Consider the following 19,764-nt stretch of genomic DNA (forward strand, 5'->3'; position numbering starts at 1 on the left):
ATGTGCAGTAGGATCAGAGTTGTCAGAAGCAAGAGGATCAGCAGTAGGGGTAGAGACAACTGGTGAAGGAGGAGCCTTACGACAAGAATAAACTAACAACGGAGGAGAAAAAGAAACTGAAGAAGGAGAAGTAGCTAGAGGTGAAGCATGAGGAGAAGATGGAACAAGCTTAGGGTGAACTATGGAGATGCACTCATCAGATGGGACCTCATAAGGAAATGGATCAATATGAACCAAATCCTCTTTGAAAACTGGGGTAGTGAGAGGAGGAAGTTGAAAGTAAGGTAGGCGTTCGAGAAAAGAAACATGATGGGTGACATAAAGACGATGGAAAATAGGGTCAAAACATCAATAGCCTTTCTGAGTAGAACTATAACACAAAAAGACACAGAGGACAGACCGGGCACTAAGTTTGGCCCTATCTTTGTGGGGAAGAATGACAAAATAGGCAGACCCAAACACACAAAGTTGAGAGTATTTAGAAATTTGGGAGAACAAAGCCTCATAAGGAAACCGACCAGAAAGAAGGGGAGTAGGTATGCGGCTGAGAAGAAAAACAGTAGTAAGAACTGCCTCCTCCAAAAATGGAGCTGGAATTGAGGCAGAGAGAAGAAAAGACCTAGCTGCCTCAAGGAGATGACGGTATTTACGCTCGGTTCGACCATTTTGGGTAGGTGTATCTGTACAAGAAGTTTGGTGAATGGTATCCAAATTAGACAAGTTATAGCGATCCCGGGTTTACCCTTGTTGTACAGTGATCCGGACATGTGTCCGTGGATGTTGGTAGTTGGTTATTATCGTGTTTACATTCCTTTTTCTTCATATTTGAGTTATAGGATGTGTTAGGCAGGTTTGTTACAGGTTGGTTGTGTTCGGGAGCCTAGTGTTGCTGCCCAGAATTTTGGACCTTCGCTCGAGCGAGGAGTTTGTTGCTCGAGTGAGAGTGGGGTTCGAGTATGGTGGGTCGAGCCAGAGTGGCTCGCTCGAGCGAGCGGTTGCACCTGGTTCTGGACCTGAGAGCTGTCTTTCTTGGCTCGAGCGAGCTTCCTTCGCTCGAGCGATCTGGATTTTTCTTCGCTCGATCGAGAACTTCTTGGCTCGAGCGAGAGTTTTCTGTGTCTGGTCGCTCGAGCGACCAAGCCTTCGCTCGAGCGAGCGTGTTTTATATCAGCGGACAGCAGCGTCTAAAACATCACTTTTTCACGTTCTTTTTTATCCAAAACCCTTAATCCGAGCCTCTCTCTCCCTAAAATTGCACTCTCTCTAAGATTTGATCTCCCTAAGGTGTGAATCTAGCCTAGGGCCTTTGTTAAAAAGATAGAGGGCGTTGAGAGCTTCGATTTAATCTGAAAAAGTTTGGATTTGGAGCACGTTGATCTTCGAGTCTTCATCTCCTTTGTGGCTTAAACTTCGAGGTAGGGATATCCTACTCCTCTCTATGGGTTTTGTCTTTAAATTTTGGTATTTTGAGATGTTGGGCTTGGTTTGGTAATTTTGTGAAAGTTTGGGGCTTTTGTGCAATTTTACAAAAGTTGGGGTTTTATTCATAATAAACCTGGATGCATGTTTGGCATAGAGAAATTGAATGAATGTTAAATCATTGATGAAAATGGGACCTAAGGGTTGAAATGTTAATTATGGGAATTGACCTAATTACATTGTTTAATTAATTGGGATAATTAATTGAGAAGAATGAAGAAATGAAATGTTGATTGAATATCCATTGTGCATTTATTTTTTGTTTAGAAATAACTGCTTTGGGCTATCGGTGGAGGATAGTCGTGATTGTTGTAGACAATGCATGATGATTAGGCCAACTGAAACTAATCAATGAAATGTGTCATGGAACTTGACGGTTGATAGAGTACATTAATTGTATGTATTGGGTGATTGTATATAGAACCAATGTGTTTATATACGTTATGTGTAGAGGAGGAGATAGGGGATGTACTCCGCGGTTTAGGGGAAGATAGGGGATGTACCTCTAAACCGGTTAGTGTTGGGAGAAGATAGGGGATGAACTCCGTAGACATAGCTCATATGCTTGTCTAAAGAAGTGAAGATAGAGCTTATATGCTTATCTTTGTGATGTGTGGATATAGCCTTTATGCTTATCTGTGGATATTGTTGTTATACATATCTGTTATAAAATGTGGATATAGCTTATTTGCTTATCTGAGAACGTGGATATTGTTGTTATACATATCTGTTGAGCATGTGGGTAGTGCTTATATGCCTATCTGTTGAAAAAAGGGAAATGAAAAGTAATTGGGACTTGTAAGTCGTTTGACATAAATATAAGATTTATGTGATTGTATCAGTGTTGGCCATCTATCAATTGCTAATATTTTAGGCATTGTTCATGGTTGGTTTAGTATATTTCTACTGGGCTGTGGCTCACCCTATATGGGAATATCATTTTCAGGTGCAGGTAGCATGCCACCTCCAAGGGCATAGCTGGGAGGCTAGAGGCAGGCATACTTTTGTTGCTTAACTTTTGATGTATTCCATGTAACTTCAAGCCAAGGGCTTAATGTGTAAACGAGTTAGTACTCTTTTGTTGTAACCAAGTGTTAACTTGGAAAGCTGTAAGCCCGTAGGACATTTTGTTATGATGTTAACATGTAATACTTATGTAATGGAACTCTAAGGAATAAAGGAATGTGGTTAGTTTATATGTCAATGCATGTCTTATTTGATGGGTTTAATGTTATTATTTTGAGGGCGTTACACAAATACTCGCAGAACTCATTTTTAAAATATTCTCCACCCAAGTCAGACTGTAACACTTTAATTGTAAACCCAAACTGAGTAGTAATCAGAGACTGAAAGATACAATATATCTGATGGAAATCAGACTTATAAGCCATAAGATAAACCCAAGTATAACGGGTGCAGTCATCAACAAATGACACATAGTATGCAGAACCCTCTTTGGTGAGAACAGCAGAAGGGCCCCAAACATTAGTATGTACTAAAGAAAATGGTGTATCAGATATAGAATTACTTTTTCGAAAAGGTAAGGCTGTCATTTTGGCAAGATTACACCCTCAACATTCAGTAAGTTCACTAGGAGAAACTTTACCTAATATATCAGACTGAGCTAAAGACTGTAAGTGATCAACCGAAAAATGCCCTAATCTAGAATGCCACAAGTAGAAAAGGCTGGATAGAGAATCCAACTGAAAAGAGGAAAAAACAGTTAGAGAGGTTGTCATAGACAGATGTAATCTTTCCACTACATAGAGGTCTACAACTCTACGGCTAGTCCCAATCTACTATTTGGACATCCGATTCTGCATAGAGCAGATAGAAGAAGAAAAGAGAACATCAAAACCAGAGGCATCAAGCTGACTGATAGATAATAAACTGATAGATAACTAAGGAACATAAAGGATAGATGGAGTAGAGACAACATACATAGCAGACGGTAAGACAAACCCAATAAATATGACAGACATACTAGACCCATTAGCAGCATTAATAGTAATAGAAAAATAAGGAGGAGTACAATTTGAAGTAAGAGAGATGGAGAGTCATATGATGAGAGGCACCAGAATAAAAAATCCAGACAGACGAAGAAATACATGAAGAAAACTCAAGCAAACCTGAATGAAAAGAAGAAACAATGGAGACAGATGGGGATGGCTACGAGATAGGCAGCATATGTTGAATTTGACTAATTTGAGCACTCAAGGAAGCCAAGTCAGGATCAAGAGTTGCAGCAGATGCTGTCCAAGTTGTGGGAGGAACGCAGAATTGATTCTAAGACTGTTGAAGAGATGAGGCAAGCAGATGTCCCTTCTTGGGACAATGATACTTCCAATGGCCCCATTGATGGCAAAATACACACTCATTTGATGATTTGGGCTTTGCAAGAGGCTAAAGCTAATGGGTATCCGACATCATAGGTGTATTCTTAAACAAGAACAACGAACACATAACATTTAGAAGCCAAATAGGCCAAACTAAATCAGAGATATGAACTATGGTCAAAACTGTAATAATGGAGAAACTCCAGAGCAGGGTTAAAATACCAAATAAGAGAACCTTCAGATGGGTCAAGACCTAGACCCAGATAGAGAGAGAAAGAGCCAAACCAGAGAATCAAAAGCCCAAAAGTCGACCGAGGCAATGAAGTTAATCGACAATGACAACAGATAGCTTCGAGTGGAGCTTCAGTCAAGATCGAAGTAGATGACCCACGAGGGATTGCGTCTGAGATACACGAGTTAGACCAGACAAGACCATAGAACCAGACTAGTTGAACGACGATGACCCACGAAGTCGACTGAAGAGGGAGTGCGTCTGAGACAAACGAGGCAGACAAGACCAGAGAACCAGACCAGGAAAAACCCTAGGTTTGTTGCGAGGTGAACTAGAACCAAAGATCACGAACCAGTAAACCAGAATATTGCACGATGGCAGCTAGGGTTTGAAAATTAGCTCTGATACCATGTAAGTTTTTTTTGAAAGAATCTGTATATTCAATTGTGTTTCTTTACAAAGAGGTCACCAATTTATATAACCCTAAACGTATGATTGAAAATGGAAAATACAAAAAAGGAAATATAGCCAAATAGTTACACCACAATCTTTCTTAATTCTATACACAATACAATCTTCCCTAATTCTATACATAATATATTCTCACACATGTTATGCCAAAATCAACTCTAGAATAAAATTGAAAAAGCGAGATATGATTTGATAGCTTAAATTAAGTAATAGTTCAAAGAGTTTGTAATCAAGAATTCATTCCTTCTAGTTGTATATAAAATTTGTCAAATCAGTGCAGCTGTATATTGTAGTTTAATCCTTTTTATTTTTTTTTATTTTTTTATTTGTTAACTTAGGAGTTCATGTTCAAAATCCAAATTGGGGAATTTCATTTACCAAACATCTAATTTGTTGCAGGATGATGATATGGTCTTAGTGCTTCCTTCTATGCTACTTCTTCAACCTTGACGGCAGAGGCAAAGAGCTTGTCTGGAAGCTCTTAGATGGTTCAAGCATATATCAAGGGATATCTATGTGGTGTTCACTTGTTGACACATATAGTTCTACTTAATTTGGTGAGGTTACTTTGGCTGGAGACTTATGTGGACTTCAATTTGTTTGGTTTACTGGAAAACATTAAAACTATATGGAATTTGTTTGCTTGTTTAAGTTTTTATTTTGTTGTTACTAAAGCTACTTGGTAGGTTGTTCATGCAACTCATGTTCTACCTAATAAGTCTACTTTCAATAAGATCAAGTAGTTTGTTATGTACGTGTTTAGTTTTATATATTTATGGGTAAAATTATATTTGTGGTCTCTATAATTTTCCTTTGGAACCAATTTGGTCCATGTAATTTAAACTCTATCAATTTTTCCTTTTAGTTTTCATATGGTGTCAATTTAGTGCAATTGAATTCCTTAACAAATTTGACAGAAATGGAGAGCATGTAAATGGTCCATTCAGAAGGGAATAAGTTCTTTAAAATTAAATATTAATCCCTTAATCACTTTAAAAATAGTGAATGTGTTATTTTGTCTATTGAATTTAGTCAAATTTCCATAGTGAATGTGCTATTTTGCCCATTGGATTTAGTCAACAATGGCGCAGCCCATTGGATAGCAAAGGCTTTGTACACAAACTCTTTACCTTTTGATTGGGTTGTCAACCCCCCAATTGCCTTAAATTCGGTTCTTTCTTTAGATGCATCCCATTTGCCTGTTTAATGACAGTTTGGGAGTTTTTTTTTTTTTTAGACTAAATTGATACAAATAAATTACTTAATGGTAAAATTGATGCAATTTAGAACTAGAAAAACCAAATTGATAGAAGAAATACATTTTGGGGACTACATGTGTCATTTGCCCTATAAACTTTTTTATTTTGAAAAAAAAAAATAAGTAGCCTAGAAAATGCAACTCAATTTGAAGAAATTACAATGAGAGAAGGAAGAACCAGCATGGGTTAAACAAATATGATGTCAGCACCTTGTGCCGAGTTTTTTGTTTTGTTTTCTTTGTTTTTATTTTATTTTATTACCATATATATATATATATATATATGTATTCATGGGAGGAAGTTTTGAGGTGGAGAAATGTTTGAAAAAAAAGACACATTTTTTTTTCTTGACCCAAGCCTTTTCCTAAACAATGTGTGTACATATAAAACCAAGAGTAATTAACATGAAAAGAACAAGATCACCAATAAATTTTGGATTGAGATTCATCTCTTCCATCTAAGAATTGGAGATTGCCTAAGCATTCAATGACAGGCTTCGAGTGGTCGATGACCAAGAAGGAGAGGAACAATAAGAATTTTAATATACCCCAATTTTTGCATTTAATCTTTGATATTAAGATAAACTGACAAAGACAAGAAAATAGAAGAAATTTTCAAAAACATAAGAGAGTGAAGATCAGTACTTCTTCCACTCATCTCTCTCCCTCTTTGTCTCTTTTTTTTCCCCTTTTCTACATATGCCTATGACTTTTCCTCACTTGAATATTCACATGCAAGCTGTTCTTCTGTTGGGAGTAGACTTGTTTCATATATATTTGAAATTTATATCTACATGTCATTTATTTTCAATTGCTTAATATATAATTGTATCTACACCATACAATATTTTTGTTAGTATTTTTCTGTCTAAATTTTTAGTCTCGAGCATTATTCTCAAGACATCTATTTATCACTCTCTTATTCTTAATATTTATTTTTCACCATGGAGTGCTATATAGATGAAGCTATCAATTGCTACAATGAAAGGTGGAAAAAAAAAATTGTGTTGGTGAATTTCTTATTATGGTATTTGCATACTGGTCACATCCTACTTTATTTAACATGGGATTTAACTTTTAAATCTACATCTTATCTTTTTCTTTTACATATCTCCAAAATTATTTATGTAATAAATTAGGAAGGAAAAAAAATATTTTTACACGCAAGTTATCCTCTGTGGATTGTCGCAGACCCATCAAAATCATGAAAACAGGTAATTGCTCTTAGAAAAATTATGTTAGTGAATTTCTGATTGTGGTATTTACATATTGATCACAGCCTATTTAACTTAATGTAGGGTTTAGGTTTAGCTTGTATCTCCATCTTATCTTTTCCTTTCACATCTTATCTATGGTATTAGTTAGCTAATAAATCAGGATGTAATTTTTTTATTACTGCACAACTATTACCCACTATGAATAACCCATCAAAATCATGATAGTACATAATTTCTCTTTAAAAAAACTTAGGGACAGAAATAAAAGCTAAAGTATATTGAACTAGAATTAGAATTGGAGAGAAACCTTGCTCCTTTCAACTGGCATTAAATAAGTACTAACACTAAGAGAGTAGTACTGCTATACTTTTATTCATCATTAGTAATGTAATGTTCCTATTCATTAGTATTGTCATGTTTCAATTTTATATGCTTATGTATGCTTATGTTCAAATCAATTCCAACTGAATGGAATTGAAAGCGATGTTGTTTGGGAGGTTCTTGTCACTGTAGGTATGAATTCTACGCATAGAGCTAGTGTTGACACAAAGGTTGTGATAGATGATTGTCATATATTTACTTGATATTTTCTCAACTCTTGTTGTGTTTATACTAGAAGATCTTGCACTAGGCAACTCTTGGTTATAATTCATCTAGTTTTTCAATAAATTTTCTTTTGGTGACAAAAAAAGGAAAAAAAAGAAAAGAAAATGGGTTAAAATCAAGGAATCAATATTTCTCGGTACCTATTGGATTGCTTTAATTAGCTTCATACAACCCTTTTAATCTCTTTTTGAAACTATGAAATCATTATGAAGAGTTTGAGAGAAGTGTACTCAATTGATTGGTTAGAGCTAATATTTGAAGAAACTACAATAAGAAAAGAAAGAAACCAGCCTGGGTTATATAAAAATTCTTTTTCCACGGACTTATGCTGATAATGAAAGAGGATGAAATCAGGAATTCATTCTTTCTTATTGCATATCAAATTGGTTTAACCAATGCAACTGTACACTATTATTATTTTAATACCTTTTTATGTTTTCTTTTCGAAACTTATTAATTGATAATGAAAAGTTTGATGGAAGTGTGCCCAAATTGAATATGATTAGGCCTGATCAAAATCTTAATCAAGGAATTTCACTTACCAGCTTGCTAATTTGTTGCAGGATGGATGACAGTGTCTTAGTGCCCTGTAATGAATTAAGTTGTTCATCCCTCTATGCTCCTTAGCCATGATGGTTCAAGCATATCGGAGATATTTGAGGTACATATGCTGACATATAGTTCTACTTTGTTTGGTTTAGTGCAAGACATTAAATTTGTATGTAATTTAATTGCTTGTTTGGTTTTCACTTTTGTGTTACTAAAGCTACTAAGTAGGCTATTCATGCACCTCATGTTCTAGCTAAGAGCATAAACATCAAACTCAGTATGTCCTTTTGTTAGCTGTTTGTGATGGTCAAACTCACAAATGGCATAACTTGCATATGGTACACACCATTTAGTATTTCCCAACCAAAATAAATAAAAAAATTATCTAGAAAAATAATTTGTAGTCCAAATTTAATTCTTATAGTGGAGCCCACATTTAGAATGTACCTTTATCCCCACATTATTTTTGTTCATATTTTTTCATGCCTGTATTTTTTGGTTCCTTGTAGTACTTTGGGAACATCTATTTATCTATCTTTTACTAATTAAATTTATTTCTCACCATGGAGTGCTATATAAATGAAGTTATCAATGGCTACATTGAAAGGAAAAAAAATTAGGTTAGTGAATTTCTCATTCTGTCATTTACATATTGGTTACAAACCTACTTTAGTTAACATGGGATTTAACTTTTAAATTACATCTTATCCTTTCCTTTTACATAGCTCTGGAATTAGTAATGTCATAAATTAGGAAGAAATTTTTTATTTTCACACAGCAATTACCCTCTGTGAATTATTACAGGCCCATCAAAATCATGAAAGTAGGTAATTACTCTTAAAAAAAAATTAAGAAAATTTTTCTCTTAGAAAATAAAATGAAAGAGATTGAACCACACTTAGAATTTTAATTGATCATTACAAATGTCCTGCTCATATTCATCAGTACTGTCACGTTTCAATTTGATGTGCTTATGCTATGTTCAAATCCATTCCAGAAGACCATAAAGATGAAGAAGAAGATGAAGATGATGAAGATAAAGAAGATAATCGAAGGCATTGTTGTTATGGGGGCTCTTGTCTTCGTTGAAGCCGAAGGGTTCAGGTAGTTATTCTTGAAAGTGAAGCTCAACAAGTTGTTTATGAGTTAAATTTTATGCATAGAATTGGCGTTGCAACAGAGGTTACGCTAGCTAATTGTCATATTTTGCTCTATCTTTTCGTAACTCTTCTTTTGCTTATCCTAGAGGAACTTGTAACAGGTGGCTCATGATCATGAAGTAGCAAGGTTTGCATCCACACTGATCTTAGGCTGGTTTGACCTTTATCTAGTTTTTCAATAAAATTTTCTTCAGTAGAAAAAAAAAAGAAAAAAAAAATGAACAGGGAATCCAAAAGTTTGAAAAGTTTGACAAAAGTGTATGCAAATGACATGGTTAGAGCTAATAAAAACTGGAATCCAAACTTTTTTCTTATTAATCTGGAGAGGAAACTTGGACCTATTAAGTTTTATTGAATAAGTACTAACACATTAGTATTGCCATGATTTTATTAATTAGTATTGTCATATTTTTTATTCATCAGCAGTGTCATGTTTCAGTTTTATACATTTGTATTATGCTCAAATCAATGCAAGAAGAAAAATTGAAAAGCAAGATATGATTTGATCGCTTAAATTTATGTAATAGTTCAAAGAGGATGAAATTTGGAATTCATTCTTTCTCATTGAATATCACATTGGTTCAATGCAGTTGCAGTTGCATACCATGATTTAATCCTTTTTTAATTTTTCTTTTTGAAACATGGGTTGATAATAAAAAGTTTGACGGAGGCGTACACAAATGAATATGATTAGGCCTAATCAAAATCCAAATCTAGGAATTTCATTTACAAATCTGCTAATTTGTTTCAGGATGATAAGAAGGTCATAGTGCCCCAGAATGAATTAAGCTGCTCGTTTCTCTTATTTTGTTGGTTCTAATCCTCATTTTTGTGGTTTATCGGGAAGGTCTATCAAAGTTGCTATAGATAAGGCTAAGAAGCAATGCAGATTCAGCCTGGGTAGTGCATTCTTCTATGCTTCTTCAACCTTGATGTCCAGCTACTTCGAAGGGAGGCATATATGGTCTGTAATTTGTTTGGTTTATTGGGTTTGGAAGACATTAATTCTAGATGTAATTTTTGATGGAAATAGAGATGACCACACCGTAATATAGTGTGACTCTCTGCATCCTATTATTTCCCATAGCTTGGTGATTGATCCTTCCCTCAAGGAGGATGTAAATCTAGAAGGTTTGGTTTGAATTCAAAATGAAAAGACACAATTGTATGAAGCATAGTGACTACTGGGTTTGGAGACTCAATATCAATGGTTGTAACCATTGATAAAGAGACATCATGTAGCCTATAAATAGATGGCCGGAACAATGGAACTACACACTTGGAATTGCTAATTATTCTCTATTGGTTTTGACTTCCGGATTGTATATTCTTCTTACATGATAAACACCCTCATGGGGATTATCGATCTTTGGCATTGATTGTTTTTCCTTCATTTTTGCTTGTTAAGTTTTCACTTTACTGTTACTAAAGCTACTTGGTGGGCTATTCGTACAGCCCATGTTCTTGCTAAGTTTGCTTTCAATAAGATCAGTAAGTTCTGTTATGTTCTTATTTAGTTTTATATATTTATATATGAACTCTCTTGTTTTCCTTTTTCTTTTTGAAGAAAAAGAAGTAGCCTTGAAAGTGCAACTCATTTTGGAAAAAAAAAAAACTACAATGAGAATAGGAAGAACCAACATGGGTAAAAAAAAGAAAATTCTTTGTCAATGGATATTGCATATGAAAATAAGCAATTCAAACTATCTACATCAGAAAATATACAACTGACATAGCATAGCAAAACACATGATTGTTTTATTACATTTCCAACAATCCATACCATTAGGTAAGAAACTAATCACTAGCTGGTTATGTATTCTAGAGTATTTTCAATATTTATTCACATCTTCATCAAGTGAAGCAAGCGAAAAACAACTAGAAATGTCACAATTTTTAATTAGCCTTTTCTAGTAGAGGCAATGAGGGATGAGATTTCTTTTCTGCGCTTTTGGAAATAAACAATCACCTTATCTCTGGGAGGTGTCCTTGATCACTGGATGGTTGAGAAAATTGTTCATCCAAGTAGTGGTGTTTGGGAATTGGATTTGGTCTACAATTTTCATGGACCCAACTTCCTCTCAAACAGGAAGTCAATAAAAGATCCATCCAAGTGCAAGGTCCAAATACCCAATGCTTTCCCCTCCAAAAAACTATGTCTTCCCTTTGAGCTCTGCTTCTATCTTCTCTATGGCCTCAATGGATGCTTTTAGAGCTCTTTCCTTCTCCTCTCCCTCTGAGCACAGAGCCATCCATGCATTTTCCAAAAGCTATAACAAACATGCACCAAAAAATATTAACTATTCATTCAAACATTTAGGTTTAAAAAATAATAATAAATTAACAAAAAGAAGGCTAAATTACAAATATATTTGCTTGAAATATAAATTATCTCATGTGATTCTGAAAATTACATCTTGCTTATTTAAAATTTTAATTGCAGAATAAATGACCCATTTGATTAATTTATTTCATTTGGTTTGTAATAGCTAGTTAGTTAGCTTAAATTAGCTAGGGCATTTATTCAGACCCTCTTGTGCGACGACGAAATATGTAATATTGTGTATGTCTTCCAACCCCACGCCTTTCTCCCTTTTATTTTCCCGCTTATGATGGATAGTGTAGCACATCATGTTTTGTTTAGCATTTTCCATGTATAAAGCATTCATTTGTCTTGAATACATGAGGCTCAGTTCATCATGCTGACAAGCATTGTCATTTAAAAACTTCTTTGAAAACGTGCCTAAACTGCATGCTATCAAAAATTGATTCAAATGCCATATTTGTAACCGAGCCTATTAATTGCATCTTGCATGTGTCACATTAGTCATTTTGCATTGGTTAGAGGCATGCATGTTTGCTAATTATTTTGTTTTGTTTTGGCTTGCCTTGGAGTAATAGGTGAGCACTTATTGCTTTAGCATATTGAATAAGTGTGCTTGTTGCCATGTCAAGCATGAATATAATGAGGCTAATTGCTTAAGTGATGTACTTGTTTGGATGCCTGTGGATAAAGGCTAAATTGCTCAAAATGGGATGATTTGATGAATGTACATATGAGATTAGTTTTTCAAGTGGTACATATTCAAAACAATTTCCAAACAAACATAGAATCAAAGTGTTCTAACTTTTGCAAATTAGTCTATACTTGTGTGCAACACATAGTAAAAATAGCCTAATAAATCAAAACAAGAGCACATAATGTAAATAAGTATCACATCATGATTAGTAGAGGCCAATCTTTGATTAGGCGAGTGGGGTGCTCAATTTATGATCTTCCCCTTCCGTACCTAAGTTCCCGAGCCGAGACACTTTGGTGATGACGAACATGTAGCCTTCGACATGAGTCATGGGTTTCCTAAATTTTTCGAAAATATTTAGGTGGCGACTCTGTAATCTGGCAAAGTAGTCTATTTTTGGCATTTTGATTCAAAATCGATTTTCCAAAAGAATTACCAAATTTGGACTCATTTGTGTTTTTTTTTTTATTTCACATTGCACTTGTGGAATCAGATTTAGAACCACAGGAGTGCGAACTGTAGGGCTAGTCGTATCTGGAAGGAGCACAAAAAGCAAGCTATAGTTTCTGCTGACTCTGTTGGGGAAATTAGAGAACTTGACTTGAACTTCATGATGTGAAATTTTCTCTGCACTTATGTGTTTTTTGCATTGCATTTGGATTGGTGCACTTAAATTACTGTGTTTGTTATCTGCTATTCCTGGATGGTTTGCCAGGGGCTTGCCCAAAAGCTTGCTTTTAGGCTGACCAGTGGGCTCTGCCATGGTGGGAACACAACCCTTGGATCTAGACTACCGCTGTACCGTTTAATCCTCCTTTCACTTCTCAGTGTTAGGTGTGAGAGGTATATTAAGTAGTCTTGCTAAGGTACTCCCTTTGACCATTTGGCCGAGCTATATATAGTAAAGCTATAGTGATTGTTCCAACTTAAGACATGATGCTCACCCGTATATAGGATTTTGTGAAATTACTTGCTTGAAGTTGTAAAACCCTAGACCATGCCAAAAGCTAGGACAAGGTAACCCTTCCCTCTTATAGGGGTGTTTTGGCTCTCTTTTAATTAATTAAATTTTAGATGAATTTTAAATAGTACTATAAATTAAAAAACAAAAAGTAAGGAGTTATTGAATCTATTTCTTTTTATATTAGGACAAATAAAATGGAACTTTGGCAACAATCATTTTTAACTCATCTTTAATAATGCATTATAACACTATCAAAACTTATTTAGAACTGATTTTTCTCTTTTTTTATTCTTTTTTATCGGTCCAACAAAATAACATGCTTCATAGCCCAACAGGTAGTAATTTAATAAAATAAAAAATAAACAGACAGGTGCATCATTTAAAAAATAAATAAATAAATAAAAACTAACAGTAGTAAATTATACCAAAATAGAAAAACAAAAAACAAAAAAACCACAAAAATTACAAAAGAAAAAAAAATGGTGCTTACATCCATGAACCAAAAAATTCAGAAAAAAGAAAGAAAGAAACAAATAAATAAGAATAGAAAGTAGTACATATACAACACAACTAAAAACCACAACATGCGTCAACCATTTATTTGCTCATCCAAACAAGTTAAGCATCATTGTCAGGTGGTGGTGGAGGTGGATGGAAGTAGTGATGGTATACCTGAGTGACTCGATGGTCAATCTGATCAATGCGATTGCTTGTCACTTCATCACGTCTTTCAGTGTCCCAGACGAAACTCACCAAACTGTTGAATTAGTGAGTTTTGAGCGGCAACAAATGCATCAAACCGATTACCCAATGTATTGAACTGATTAGCCATTAATTGTTCCCATTGAATGCACTGATTGTGTCGTTCTTCTTCCAGCGCCAAATAATCCATCAAGTATTGGGGTTGTTCAGTTTGTGGCATGGCATTCTCCTTGGGATCTTCGGGAGCATCATCTATTAACATTAATGGATCCCAATAAGTTATCTGCGCCACCAACTCGGGTCAGTGTATACTCTGAAATTGGTGAAGTGATTTTCACATTTGCTTCGCTTACAAGGCTAACATGACAAGCTTTGAAAATTTTGGTTAGCAGAGCTCCAAAAGGTAGTGACCAGCCACCAAGAGTACCAAGATTTGCAACCACCATTTTCTTCAGTAGTATGTAGCATAAATCCAATGTTTGTCCAACTTCAAAACAAAAGGCCTCAAATTAGGACACCTAACAAAAAGTTATAAATTAATTAATTCATCCACTTTATGATAAAACAAGCTTGCTTTAGATTTTATCATCACCATTGATGTAATTCATAGAACTTACCGATCTGCAACATAAGTTAATGCTTCATCTGTAAGACTACGGTTGGGAAGTGACAGATATGTGGCACATCTATCACTACGATTGACGACAAACTTCATCATAGAGATGGAGCAAAACTTTATTTCATATTTATACATTAATCGTGCAGTTGAGACTTGAGAAAAATTAAGTCGTCGCCAGCAAAGAGAACTGAGTGTGGCTTTGAACCATGACTTGCACACAAAGGGAATGCCTAAAAGCAGTGATTCAATTCCAACTCTGCCAAGCACATTCACCAAGCAATCCATATTCAATTCCTCCCATTTTTTTCCTTCCATCTACACCCACAAACCCCCCCCCCCCCCCCCCCCCACCCAAAAAAAAACTATATTTTATACATTCCCAATAAATAAAGAGAAAAAAGGAAGGGAAAAAAACAAAAAAACAAAAAAAAAACAGAAACAAATGTTTTAAGAACAGATTGTAAAGTCTCACAGCCAGAGTATATAGAAAAGTCAATCATCATAATTAGAAGCAATAGAATAAAGTTTGAACACTTGGAAATCATCTAGAATGTAAAATGCAAGTAAAGAGAGAAAATTTCAAAAGTATTACTTGTAAAAGGAAAGATACACCAACTCTTCTAGCATCTGATTTTGGGTTACTCAATCGAATCAAATGTGTATGTATATGTGTGTGTGCGAAACTATATATATCCCCTGCCAGTTGAAAAGTTTGGAAGATATATCGTTGATTGGTTGATGTATGAGAGTGATAAACTAACTCTGAAATGGTGGAATTTTTTTTTTTGGGGTGGTGAATTCCAAAGGTTAACACCTCTTTTGTTCCACTAAAACTAACCTATCACCCGTGCTATGCACGGAATAATTATAGATATTTATATTTATTTTAAATTTTTTTTAATATATAAATTATGTTTTTTAAGATTTTTTATAAAAATAATTTAACAATCTTATCACTAACTATAGTGTACAAGAGCAATTAAAAAGGCTACTGCAATAACTATGCACGGGCTGTATCTATAATTATTTGTATGAGGAGATTTTAAATGCTAATAAGGGATTTTGACCAAATCAATAAATGCAGACATATGGATTGGAAAAAGTTAATAAATGTTGATCAGAGAATTTTGACCAAATCAATAAATGCTGAGGGTTTTTTTTTTAAATAAAAAATTTAGAAAATTAAGATTGAGATATTGGAGCTCCCACAAGGCTTGGGGTTTAGAAACCCCCTTTTCCTTAATATATTTACTAGCCTATCACCCGTGCTACGGACGAAATAATTATAAATATTTATATTTGTTTTAGATTTTTTTAATATATAAATTATGTTTTTTAAGATTTTTTATAAAAATAATTTAACAATCTTATCACTAACCATAGTGTATGAGAGAAGTTAAAAAGGGTACTGCAGTAACTATACACAAATTGTATCTATAATTATTTGTATGAGGGGATTTTAAATGCTAATCAGAGGATTTTTACCAAATCAATAAATGCGGACATGTGGAAAGACATGTGGATTGAAAAAAGTTAATAAATGCTGATAAGGGGATTTTGACCAAATCAATAAATGTTGAGTTTTTTTTTTTTTAATAAAAAATTTAGAAAATTCAGATTGGGATATTGAAGCTCCCACAGGACTTGAGATTAAAAATCCTTTTTTGCTTAATATATACTCCCTCCGTCCCATAATATTAGTCCCTTATTCCATTTTTCATTGTCCCAAAATATTAGTCCCTCTTCAAAAATCAAGTACAAAAATAATATAAATTTCCCATTTTGCCCTTCTTTTAAATTCATAAATAATATAAAAAGTACAATTATGACATTGATATTCTCAAAAAAGTGTACTATCAAAGGGTAATTTTGAAAAACCAACTTTTTAAAAGTACAATAATTGTACTACCAAAAAAAGTTGGATTCCCCAAAAGGGACCATTATTTTGGGACGGAGGGAGTAGTATAGATAGATAGATAATATATATATATATATAGATTATAAGATGAGAGAAATAAAGTGCTATCATATTATAATAGAGGAGATCTTATAAAAAAACGTGTAGACATAAATGTCTTCCTATTTTATTATGTTTACAATTATCTATATATGTGAATTGTGATTTTTAATTTTTTTAAATGTTTTCTTTTTTTCCTTTTTATATTATATTAAAATTTAATATTTTGATAATAATCAAATGTGTTGGATTTTTCAAGGAATTAAATGCCTTTTTTATTATTATTATATTATATTAAAGTTTAATATTTTGATAATAATCATATGCGTTGGATTTTTCAAGAAATTTTTTTTATGCTTATTCTTAATGCATTAAAGTGTTATTATGAGGGTAAGACTTGGGAGTTAGGAAAAGTTAATAAATGCTAAGATTTTTTTTTTAAATCAAAAAATCAGGAAATTTAGATTGAGAGATTGGAGCTCCCACAAGTCTTGGGGTTAAAAACCCCATTTGCTTAATATATAGTACTAGCCTATCACCCGTGCTATGCACGGGATAATTATTGATATTTATATTTGTTTTAGATTTTTTTAATATATAAATTATATTTTTTAAAGATTTTTTATAAAAATAATTTAACAATCTTATCACTAACCATAGTGTATGAGAGAAGTTGAAAAGGGTATTGCAGTAACTATACACGGATTGTATCTATAATTATTTGTATGAGGAGATTTTAAATGCTGATTAGTGGATTTTGATCAAATCAATAAACGTAGGCATGTGGAAAGATATGTGGATTGAAAAAATTTAATAAATGCTGATCAAGAGATTTTGACCAAATCAATAAATACTGAGTTTTTTTTTAAATAAAAAATAAAAATTTAGAAAATTCAGATTGGGATATTAAAGCTCCCACAAGACTTGGGGGTTAAAAATCCTATTTTGCTTAATATATAGTATAGAAGTATAGATATAGATAGATAGATAGATAGATAGATAGATTGTAAAGAAAACCCATTAAAATAGTAACTAAAAGATTAAATCAAATTAAAGAAAAGAACCATTGAACAAACTACAATCACATCACATTTTTCTTATAATAAAAAAAATAAATAAATGAAAAAAAGAACCATTGACTAACTACAATCACATTAAAAAAAAAAAAAAAGAACCATTAAACTAACTATAATCACATTTTTTTCTTTGTGAATGTTTATGTTTATCTAACTTTAATCATATTAAAAATAAAATTAAAATAGTAAATAAAAAGATTAAATAACATTAAAAAAAATATCATTGAACTAACTACAACAATCATATTAAAAAAGAGAGCCATTGAACAAATTGCAATCACATCACATTTTTCCCATTATAAAATAAATAAATGAAAAAAAAAACTATTAAACTAACTACAATCACATTAAAAAAAAAGAATCATTCAACTAATTATAATCACATTTTTCTCTTTGTGAGGGTTTATATTTATCTAACTTCAATCATATTAAAAAATCAAAAATAAAATTAAAATAGTAAATAAAAAGATTAAATAACATTAAAAAAAAACCATTGAACTAAGTACAACAATCATATTAAAAAAAGAGCCATTGAACAAATTACAATCACATCACATTTTTCACATAATAAAATAGATAAATGAAAAAAAAAGAACTATTAAACTAACTACAATCACATTAAAAAAAAAAAGAAAAAGAATCATTCAACTAATTATAATCACATTTTTCTCTTTGTGAGGGTTTATACTTATCTAACTTCAATCATATTAAAAAATCAAATTATAATTTTTTATTCGCTAGACAAATCACAAATATTTTTATGCGCTATCTAACTACAATATTAAAACAGTAAACAAAAGGAAAAGTCAAGAAGGAGAAAACAAAAAGAAGACTTATTGTTTGCATACGTGGTCACTGAAGTTGAAAGTGTAGAAGTGAGAAGTCAAAAAGGAAAAAACAAAAAGAAAACTCACTGTTTACAATAGGTATGTGAAAAATTAAAAAGAGTGTGTGTATTGGAGAAGTAAAAAAGACTTAGAAGAATTTAATAGGTGCTAAGTTTTTTTTTTAAAAAAAATCAAAAAATTAAGAAATTAAGGTTCAAATATTGGTACTCCCACAAAACTTGTGGGTTAGAGATATATATAAATAAATAGATAGATATAGATATAGATATTTATATTTGTTTTAATTTTTTTTTAATATACAAATGATTTGTTTTGGAAAATGTACTGCAGTAATTATGAGAGAAGTCAAAAAGTCTTGTGGGTTGAGAGAAGTTAATAAATGCTAAGGTTAATTTTTAAAAAAAAAAACAAAAAATTAGAAAATTAGGATTGACATATTGAATCTCCCACAGGCCTTGGGGTTAAAAAACCCTTTTTGCTTAATATATAGTATATATAATTATCTATATATGTGAATTGAGATTTTTAAATGTCTTTTTTTTTTAAATGTCTTCTTTTTTTCCTTTTTTATATTATATTAAAGTTTAATATTTTGATAATAATCATATGTGTTGGACTTTTCAAAGAATTAAATGTCTTCTTTTTTTATTATATTATATTAAAGTTTAATATTTTGATAATAATCATATGTGTTGGACTTTTCAAGAAATTTTTTTTATGCTTGTTTTTAATACATTAAAGTGTTATTATGAGGGATAATAATCATATGTGTTGGAACTTTTCATGGAATTCATATGTGTTGGATTTCAAAGAATTTTTTTTTATGCTTGTTCTTAATGCATTAAAGTGTTATTATGAGAGTAAGACTTGGGGGTTGGGAGAAATTAATAAATGCTAAAGTTTTTTTTTTTAAATAAAAAAATCAAAAAATTTAGATTAGAAAATTGAAACTCCCATAAAATTTAGAGTTAAAAATTCTTTTTTACTTAATATATAGTACAATATAGATAACTCTAAAAGGGTTGTGAACTTTATTATATGCACAAAATTCAAGTTCATGAGTTAAATTGATTCTCAAAATTTGTAACGTTTTCTAATGGAGATGCCCAAGTCCCTGAGTTTTTGTTTCTGATGAGAAAAAACATTCAACCAACGAAATATCTTTCTGACTTTTCAACTGGCAGGTTTTTCATAATGACTATTTTTGTCATATTTTGTTTGTAATGTCATGTGTTATACGTTGGTTTATTGCGTCTCATTATTACTATTT

The 19,764-nt window shown here is 32.5% G+C and overlaps 1 long non-coding RNA gene across 9 annotated transcripts; it reads left to right on the plus strand.

Annotated features, from left to right (window-relative positions):
* The first annotated feature begins 3,978 nt into the window (after positions 1-3,978).
* On the plus strand, positions 3,979-10,620 carry LOC114271945 (uncharacterized). Of its 9 annotated transcripts, none has more exons than XR_014330765.1 (6): positions 3,979-4,458; positions 4,918-5,075; positions 8,163-8,260; positions 9,149-9,330; positions 9,410-9,435; positions 10,060-10,620. It is a non-coding gene; the product is annotated as an uncharacterized LOC114271945 (long non-coding RNA). The 9 variants fall into 9 exon arrangements; XR_014330764.1 differs by having other exon boundaries at positions 3,982-4,458; positions 9,146-9,330; XR_014330767.1 differs by having other exon boundaries at positions 3,982-4,458; positions 9,146-9,330; positions 10,156-10,620.
* Positions 10,621-19,764: the final 9,144 nt, after the last annotated feature.

This window comes from Camellia sinensis, chromosome 5 (assembly GCF_055761805.1).
Source record: "Camellia sinensis isolate YWXY chromosome 5, ASM5576180v1, whole genome shotgun sequence".
NCBI lineage: Eukaryota > Viridiplantae > Streptophyta > Magnoliopsida > Ericales > Theaceae > Camellia > Camellia sinensis.